Source organism: Leopardus geoffroyi, chromosome A1 (genome assembly GCF_018350155.1).
Source record: "Leopardus geoffroyi isolate Oge1 chromosome A1, O.geoffroyi_Oge1_pat1.0, whole genome shotgun sequence".
In the NCBI taxonomy this organism is placed as follows: domain Eukaryota; kingdom Metazoa; phylum Chordata; class Mammalia; order Carnivora; family Felidae; genus Leopardus; species Leopardus geoffroyi.
Window position 1 is genome coordinate 198,458,145 of NC_059326.1, and position 7,602 is coordinate 198,465,746.

The window sequence follows — 7,602 nt, forward strand, 5'->3', positions numbered from 1 at the left end:
CTGTTAGCTTATAATTGTCAGTTAGCCACACTTAGCTTTTCATTATCTTTTTCCATATCACCAAGTTTACCAACAGCCATTCAGTGCCATTGTCCTTAAAATTATTATTTCCCTCATATTTCTCAAATGTCTGATAGATAGCACCACCTGATGAATTCCTTTCCACCAGTAAATCATTCCAGTTCATTATTGGTCGGAAGTCTTTTTTTTTATTATTATTTAAAAAAAATTTTTTTTTCAACGTTTATTTATTTTTGGGACAGAGAGAGACAGAGCATGAACAGGGGAGGGGCAGAGAGAGAGGGAGACACAGAATCGGAAACAGGCTCCAGGCTCTGAGCCATCAGCCCAGAGCCCGACGCGGGGCTCGAACTCACGGACAGCGAGATCGTGACCTGGCTGAAGTCGGACGCTTAACCATCTGCGCCACCCAGGCGCCCCTGGTCGGAAGTCTTAAAAAATGCATTGTTACCTAGTACTAGGGTACTGGGGATCACCTACCACCAGCAATGGGATCCCCTTTTCCAGGTGGGTGTTGGATAACTCACCTCAGTGCTTGACACTGAGGGCTTCTGACTACAGTACTTTTGGTGGCTGTGGAAGAGAAGTACTTCATTCCTATAGATGGCTGGTGTATCAGTTTCTATCAAGTAATCTTCAACCCTTCTTACAAACTGAAGCACTTTGATCCAACTTCAGAAGAGCCTGTTTCAGGTAAAATTCTTCCCCTGGAAGGCGCTTGAGTAATAAGAGAATAAGAAGGCTCTCTTGAAATAATAAAATAATCTTGTGGCTCCTTGACCTTCATTTCGTTGGAAAAGCAGAACCCTTTGGAAGATTGTAGCTCATAGGCAAGTAATCAGTTAATGGTGCTCGTTAGTTGGCTACTGTGTTCTCAGTCCCTCTACTCACCACAGAAGGAGAAAAAAGAAAATTCTACAAGTTTCTAAGTGCATCTTCAAAGAAACAATGTGATTTTTCATCACTGTTGCCAATATTAAGTTGAATTTTGAAGTAGTAATCCCACTGCTATTAGATGTTAAAGTTTTTTTTTGTTTTTTTTTTTTTTGGTTTCGTTTTGTTTTTTCTCTTGTTTGTTTGTTTGTTTGTGTTTGGTTCATAAAGGATGTTGTTTAACTTTGGCAAAATTTCCAAATGGTCTAGGGCTCATGTTGGTGGATCCTCTTGGGCGGGCCAAAGTGTGGGTCAAATGTACACTAGCCAGCAGTGGGTTCTGGAGAACATCTGGAACACCATCAGTCTCAATTCTTCCATCTTCTCAGAAAAGTAAGGAGTGTATGTGTGACAGAAATGCTTCCTAGGGACTTTTGAGGAGTCAGATGTCAGGCCTAGCGACGCCCTCCTCCCTTGCCATTTGTTCTATTGTTCTCTGATGCATCATATTGCCACACCACCCTGCATCCTAAGACACAGTGGCCTGCCTGATGACCCAAGACAGAAAAGTAGTTAATGTCCTCCAGGGGTGACTACAGATACCACGGGTACTCCAGTAGACAAGTACCACCCAGGCAAGGCTTGGGAGCTCCTCTCTTCTAAGGATGTTATGGTTTTCCACCAGGTAGATTTGCTACGAGGAAGGAGTTCTGGAGTCAGGAATATTCATTCTCTATCAAAATGCCATTTGACCATATGCTAACCTGTCTGCTTTTGACCCAATTATTTTTGACCCGTTGTTTTCTCTGGATAAGCTTATCCTAAATAACTTGGACTCATCTCTCCTTGGCTTCCCTACTGCTTAACTCTATAAAAACATAGAAAAAATAATAATTGTCAAGTCATCAATAAAAATACTGAATAAGACAAAGATCTCTCTATCCCAAATCCCACCCTTACTGGTTTCCCATCGTGATGTTACTCAGAATATTCTTGCTAAGAAACGAAGTACTTTCTGGAAATATTCAAATTCTTTCACAGATTTAAAAATTCCCAAGGGATGGGTATTGTGGCTAGGCATTCAAATACTTTCTAAGCACCTGTGGCTCATCAGCAGTTTTCTAGATTTTTAAAATACAATATAGTGTCATTTTATTCAGGCAGCAACAAGTTGAAGCATCAAATCGGCATCCAAGTAAATAAAATCACTTAGGTTATAATTAATTGAATTTTAAACAACCTGTTACTTGGTACATTTTAGTAAATTTAGAGTGGAAATGATAATATACCAGTAGCCATAGTTTCAATATGTAAAATAATAAGAAGAACAGTTTTTAGTACATAAGAGGCGTTCAGTAAATGCCATTTAAGTGTGTTTGCATTATTAACTCATTTTAGGCAGAGGCTATCCCAAATAAAAAGAAGATACGGTCATCTTTTTTTCATTCTCTTTTTAAGCTCCGCCACTCTTCCTCAACCAATGCAACTCCATGTTTGCATATTATATTATATTATATTATATAGAACTTCTTTATATATAGAATATATTATATTATATTATATTATATATAGAACTTCTTAGAAGAGTTTTTGTTTTGTTTTGTTTTTCTAGTAAAGATTTGTAGTGAAAAAGAAGTTTGGAAACTAGTGCTCTAATGTAACAGAATTGTCAATACTCCACCTCACCCCCCATCCCCCTTCACTGTTATCCTCTCCAGGGCTTCCTGGATGCTTTGAATCCCAACAACCCGCATCTGAGTCTTTGGCTGAAGGTGCTCTCAAGCTGGAGCCAAAGCTCACTTTGCCCGTGCACAGAATTGTGGATCAGAGGCCGTCCATAATTTGTGACTGATCTACAGGAGTATAAACATTCCAGCTCCCTCACCTCAGACCAGGAAGGCTCTGAGGTGGGAACTACACTGTTATCCAGAGCTTCCCCGCCAGCCATGGCCTGGCACCTCACCCTTGTCTGTCCTTCAACCCCGCTCTCTCCTCCTTTTCCTTCTGCTGTATGGATTTTCCCTGGGAACACTTCCTCATCAGTACTTAAATGTAGACTTTCGCAACCAAGGCGCTCACTACTGACATCTTGAACTGGACAATTCTTTGGTGTGGGGGCCACTTTGTGCATTGTGGGATGTTTAGTAGCACCCCTGGGCTGCCAACAACACATCTCCTATCCTCTCCTCCTCTGTCCACAGTCATAACTATAAAAAATGTATCCAGACAATGCCAGATCTCTCCTGGGAGGCAAAATTGTCCCATTCAAAGACCACTGTTTGAGGGGCGCCTGAGTGGCTCAGTCGGTTAAGTGTCCGACTTCAGCTCAGGTCACGATCTCACAGTCCGTGAGTTCGAGCCCCGCGTCTGGCTCTGGGCTGATGGCCCAGAGCCTGGAGCCTGCTTCCGAATCTGTGTCTCCCTCTCTCTCTGCTCCTCCCCCATTCATGCTCTGTCTCTCTCTGTCTCAAAAATAAATAAATGTTAAAAAAAAATTTTTTTTCAAAGACCACTGTTTGAATACTACCATTGTGGATCCTGAAGTTCTGAGTTGGCTAAAGTAGGAAAAGAAAGGATTAAAAGCTAAACTTCCTGATTCCCAGGCCACTGGTTATTTCTTTCCACTACACTTGTGCTTCTAAACTTGTCTGATTATAAGAATCACTGGTGTATGTGTTGGCGATGGGGGGAGGGCAATTGGTTTTAAATGCAGATTCCCAGGTCCCTTCCCTGAAGAATCTGACTCAGGAGACCTGAAGGGGGACGGTGGAACTCAGTGATTCTTTTGACCAAGCCCAGTTTGGAAACCAAAATGCTGCTTCTCAGATTCTCATGTAGGGAGAAATCACCGTGTGCATGGTGGGGTGGGGGGTGGGGGGAGCATGTATAAAATACAAATATATACACAAAATATAAATTCCTGGGCCCTGTACTCTGCGAGTTTGCAGTTTTAATAAGTTTTCCATATTTTTCTGATATAGGTGACCTGAAGCACTTTCCATTCAATCATCTGTTAATACACACACAGAACAGTGTCTTTATACATACGTTGAATGAACTCTTCCCTCGGTTGACATCAGGATTCCCAGAAAATGCACTCATAATATACTTTAACTCTTTAGTATTTATTCATAATTTGTGTAATTATCTTCTTATTTGTGTAATTTGTGTAATTGTCTTCTTCTCTAAAGCACAGTCTCCATGAACTCAGGACCTACCTGCCTTCTATCTGATTGTAATCCTCAGGTCAGCACTCTGCCTCGTCCAGAGTGAGCGCTCAGTAAATGTCTGTTGAATGAATGACATTAGATGCTAGGGTATGCAGAAAATGTCCCCCCAAAGATGTTGCCATTCTAATCCCCAGGAATTTGTATATGCCAAGATGAATATGAATATGGATATTACCTGGCAAAGGAGAATTCAAGCTGCAGATAGAGTTAAGTTTACTAATCAGCTGACCTTAACATAAAGGGATTATCCTGGATTATCCTAGTGCCCTACTGTAATCACATAGGTCCTTTAAAGTGGAAGAGGAAGACTGCAGAGGTCAGGGTCAGAGAGAGATCTGAAATGCCACACTGCTGGCTTTGAAGATGGAGGAAAGGGCCATGAACCAAAGAATGCAGGCAGCCCCCCAGAAGGTAGAAAAAACAAAAAAATGGATTCTCCCTTAGAGCCTCCAGGATGAACAGAGCCCTACAGACACCTTGAGTTTAGCCCAGTGAAACTCATTTCAGACTTCTGACCTCTAGAACTGTAAGAGAATATATCTGTGTTAAGCCACGACATTCATGGTAATTTATTACAGCAACCTTAGGAAATTAACACAGATGGTAATGGTAGTTTAGGTCTTGGTCGCATTTATTGAACGCCAAACTCCCAGGCACTTTACCTCTGTCCTTCCTTGTCCTTATAAGAAGGTCTTATCCCACTTTGCAGATGAGACATCAGAGGCTCAGAATGGTTATTAATGCCCAAGGGTACACCTTTAGCACATGGTGGCGTTGGGCTGGGCTGCAAACCTCTCATCTCCACACTCTTTGATGTTCCAGTGCTGTTCCCAAGTGTGGCACTCAGTTGTTACTGCTGCATATCAAATAAGTTACAGACATTGTGATGTGTGTTCAGACTTTCTACACTAATTCTTTCCTTTTTAAAAATGATCTTGAGGGGCGCCTGGGTGGCGCAGTCGGTTAAGCGTCCGACTTCAGCCAGGTCACGATCTCACGGTCCGTGAGTTCGAGCCCCGCGTCGGGCTCTGGGCTGATGGCTCAGAGCCTGGAGCCTGTTTCCGATTCTGTGTTACCCTCTCTCGCTGCCCCTCCCCCGTTCATGCTCTGTCTCTCTCTGTCCCAAAAATAAATAAAAACATTGAAAAAAAAAATTTAAAAAAAAAAAAAAAAAAAAAATGATCTTGAGGGGCGCCTGGGTGGCTCAGTCAGTTGAGCGTCCGACTTCGGCTCAGGTCATGATCTCACGGTCCTTGAGTTCTAGCCCCGCGTCAGGCTCTGTGCTGACAGCTCAGAGCCTGGAGCCCGTTTCAGATTCTGTGTCTCCTTCTGTCTCTGCCCCTCCCCTGCTCATGCTCTGTCTCTGTCTCAAAAATAAATAAACATTAAAAAAAAATTTAAAAAAATGATCTTGAAGTGTAATTTTATGTCTGTTGAATCTCGTAATACAACAATGGGGGCTCATTGTATGTGTCTTTTTCATTTCATCTTTTAATCAAATCATTCTTATTGTAACCTGTAAAAATACCAATTCACCGTGGATTAGAGGGGAAAAAAACTTGTTTCAAATTGTAGGAGCTTTGAGAAGCAGTGCACAGATCACGATGCTGAGATTTGGGGTTGTGAATGGTTCTTGCCTCCGGCCTTCCTAGGTCCCCCAAAGCAAAGCAGTGAGAGTGGAGAACCTGGCCCAGGGCGCAGGGCCTTCCCAGGAGGGGAGTGGAGGGCAGAGGCAGCCTGGACCTCAGAAGTGTGCTTTTTCCCCTGGTCACAAAGCTTTCCCAGTTCTGCTTCCCAGTCTCACCCCAAACCTGACCATATCTACCTTCTTTTTCTTTCAATAAAGGCTTTTCAAAGTTTAACTTTTTCTTCTCTTTCTTTGGTCAATTTTTTTTTTATGAGAGTGCATGCTCCCCACATATTTCACATGGCCTGCATTTTTATGAATCCAAGAATAAATGCATTTTTTGGCTAACAACTAGGAAGTATTTTTAGACTGATAGGGCTGTATTTTTGTCTTTTGCAGAGCATAACGTAATGCAAAGCAGATGCGGTTGCATGCAGGACCCTTTCATTCAGCACCCGGTTTCAGATGTGCTGCGGGCACACTGCGTCCCTTGAGAAATACATTAACACTTTAATAAAAAACTCATCTGACCCAAAGTAGCTCAACCTAGGGGGATGAGCCAGCCAAAGAATGAGGAGCTCAGATCTTGCCTCTTTCTTCGAACTTCTTTGGGTCAGCTGTGTTTTAAGCTTGGCTTTGCAGGGGAGGGGTTTGTGCAGTGGAGATGTTCAGCTAGCAAGTCAAGGAGAGCACAGACGGTAGTGGGAGTAAGGGTGAGGTTCAAAGCCAGAAGAGATTACCGAGGGCAGATGAGAACCCTCCAGACTCATCACTGTCGTTTTCCTCTACGATTCTCAGTTCCCTGACAGAGCAAGACCACACCCCAGAGGAGCCTACGTGACAAAGAGAAAGAACTCTGCCAACCTATCCCACTCACAGAATCTTCCACTTGTCAACAGATCTGGAAGCAACCTCTGTCATCACCTACTTCAACATCCTTGTACAGCTACACTCAGGCCAACACTCGGGTCTACCTTTGCTTAGTACCATTATCACCTGAGTAGGTATCATGAATGAAATCGAGACCCAGAGAAGGTAAATCTCTCATCCAAGACAACAGGGCTCGGAGTATAACATACTCATTTCCACACAGTCCAGCAGGATTGTTGTCAGGACCGATACAAAACTCCTAGAATATTCCTGGTGTGACTGAGGACTGGTTTTCTCCCTGCCAGCTGAGGGTTAAACCTGAAAATATGCCAGCAGGGTTTCACTTGCTCTGCATACAGGAATTCTATGCATTTTAAATCAAGAGATCCTGGATCCCAGTAGATGAAAAGGGTTCATAGGGCCGGAAGGGCCAAGCCCGTGTGTGCATTGTGCATTATCTTATTTCACTCTAGAGAATAAAAGCGAGGCGGTGGAGGGTTGGTCGTGCTTAAAATCCTTCAAGGCAGAGGGTTATTTCAACTCTGCTATGATTGGAGCTAGGCGGGCATATTTATTCTATCCCAATTAAAATAAACAGTAAAAGTGAAGACCAATAAGAAAAAAAATTCTTGCAAATATCGCAGATTTAAGCCCCTATGAGAATCAAAATTAAGGAAATATCTACAGCCTTCTGCGGCTATACGCCCAAGTCTTCTTTTCTCTGAAAAATCTTTTGAGGTTTGAGAATAGCTCCAGGGAGAATAAATGGAAGGTAATTGGGATGTCGGCCTGTCAGTATCTGACTGGGAAAATGACCAGCCTGAAAGAGTGGCCATGAGGTTTGCCTTGCAGACGGGCAGCATGAACAATGAATGAAAGCTGTGACGTAGCTCGAAGAGCTGGCCGCTACAGGAAGATCTGATGGGGCAGGTGATAAGCCTTCTCAGAGCTTTGTTCTCTTCACTTGGAAGTAATGGTGAT

The 7,602-nt window shown here is 42.9% G+C and overlaps 1 protein-coding gene across 1 annotated transcript in view; it reads left to right on the forward strand.

Moving 5' to 3' along the window:
- Nucleotides 1–6,794, forward strand: part of LOC123576756 (chondroitin sulfate proteoglycan 4-like) — a 102,758-nt gene extending 95,964 nt beyond the window's left edge. Inside the window, exon 14 of the transcript XR_006701570.1 lies at nt 6,550–6,794. The gene's annotated coding sequence lies outside the window, so the exon portion shown is untranslated. The remainder of the gene's footprint in view (nt 1–6,549) is intronic.
- The last annotated feature ends 808 nt before the right edge of the window (nt 6,795–7,602 follow it).